The following is a 2,152-nucleotide window of genomic DNA, read 5'->3' on the forward strand; positions in this document are numbered from 1 at the left end:
TGGAGAGAATAATCATGGGAGAAGGAAGGGCTGCTTATGCACAGGGAGACAGCTCAGGGAGCAGGAGTGCATGGAGGGATGGACACTGGGAAGAGGTAACTATGGGGAGGAAGTGGAAGGGGAGCTGTTGCATTGTGGTAAATTGTGGTCATTGACATGAGACAAACTATATGTGAACTGCTGTATGGAAAGTGAATTCGCTCTATAAATCTTCACCCAAGTCACAATAAATAAAATAAAATAAATAAATAAATAAATAAAACAAAGGATGACAAACTGACAGACAAGTTCGTCTCCCTTAGTTATTCCTGACCCTTTTGCACCTGCCTATCTCAGACAAGGGCTTTAAAGTAGAGCTGCCCACAAGTGAAAAGCAGCCTCTGAGCCCCGGCCTGCCTGTCTCAGGTTTCAGCCTTAATAAAGAGCTGCCCCTAAGTGCAAAGCAGTCCCCGAGCCCCAGCCCACCTGCCTTGGGCTCTGTCCTTAATAAATAGCCACCCCAAACAAAAAGCATCCCCCAAGCCCCAGCCTATTTGCCTTGGGCCCCAGCCTTAATAAACAGCTGCCCCCAAATGAAAGCAGCCCCAAGCCCTGATACATAGGAGAGTGGTTGCATAAACTTTTATGCATCCACAATATACTTTGCAAAAAGAAATAAGAAAGGGCTCTATGAATGGATATGGAACAATTTCTAGGATATATTGTTAAGTGAAACAAAGTCCAAAAGTGTATCTATAGTGTGCTACCTTTCATGAGAACAAAAAGGGGAGATAAAAATATGCTTCTGGATGTTTATTTGTGCAAAAGAAATACAGGAAGGATAAACCTAATGAGACTGCTTACAGGATATGGGTGGGCATAGAGTGGAAGGAATGGGAAGCAGGAGTAGTTCAGCAGGGATGGGATGGAGAGTGATGTCTCTCTCACATACTTTTTTGTGCGGCTCTGATTCCTAGAACCATGATCATGTTTCACATGCTCCCAAAATAAATAAATAAATAAATAAATAAATAAATAAATAAATAAATAGAACCAGAATGTGAGAGGGTCCAAATTTGAGTATAATCAGTAACAAATTGATCTATCTGAGTTTCAAATGAATAATATAACCATACTAAAGGAGTTGGAGAAGACTCAGCTAACTATGTTGATTGTATAACGTAGGGCTAGAGACAGAAAGGCAGAAACAAATATTGTAACTAGTTAGAAAATGTGTTTTTCACAGGGATATGGGCTCGCTGGAGGAATGATTGCTTTCCAGAGAAAATATAAGACATTCCTGGAACATCTTATGTTGCCAAAAGTAAGGAAGTACTAAAACATGATGGAGACATGTTGAAAAGACACAGGTACCAACTTGGTGGAATTTTCAATGAACAAGTTGAGTTAAAAAATAACCAATGATGTTGTTGTGTTGATGTTATGTGCCGTCGAGTCGCCTCTGACTCATAGCCACCCCTCCTTGGGTTTTCGAGGCAGTATCACTACGGAAGTAGATTGCCCAACCTTCCTTCCGAGGAGTGGCTGGTGGGTTTGAACCGCCAGCCTTCTGGTTAGCAGTCAAGTGCCTTAGGCACTACGCTATGGGATTATAACCTCAAAAATAAAATAAATATTCCTTAATCCATACTGATATAAATAAACATCTGAATAAACAAATAAATTGGGAGAAGAAACAGGTCTTCTTTAACAAGTATAGAAGGAATGTGGAAATATAAAATTGTCATTAGCCAAACATCACAATAATAATTGCTACAGGTAAGAATCATCAGTGGGCAATAAAAGTAGTGAATTAAATTATTATGAGAAACAGGATATTTGTAAAATCTCAAAGTATCTCCCCCAAGATAATTTTAATTACAAAGGGAAAAAGAATAACTGTAGAGATAAAATCTGGCCAATGCCAGATAAAACAAGTGACCAAAGTTAACTCATAAGTCACATTGACATCATGCACTATTAATATGATGCACCAATAAGGGCACAAACTCACTTCTGTGATATTCTTTCCTTAAATGTACAATCTCTAGTCATGAGAAAATACCAGAAAAACATTAATTGAGGGTCATGCTATCTCTTCAGAAGTGTCAAAGTAATAAAATATGAAGAAGGACTAAAGAATTGTCATAGACTTGAGGAGACTAAGGAGATA

This window comes from Orycteropus afer, unplaced genomic scaffold, assembly GCF_000298275.1.
Source record: "Orycteropus afer afer isolate SDZICR_OR568_19922 unplaced genomic scaffold, OryAfe1.0 scaffold00392, whole genome shotgun sequence".
NCBI classification, from domain to species: domain Eukaryota; kingdom Metazoa; phylum Chordata; class Mammalia; order Tubulidentata; family Orycteropodidae; genus Orycteropus; species Orycteropus afer.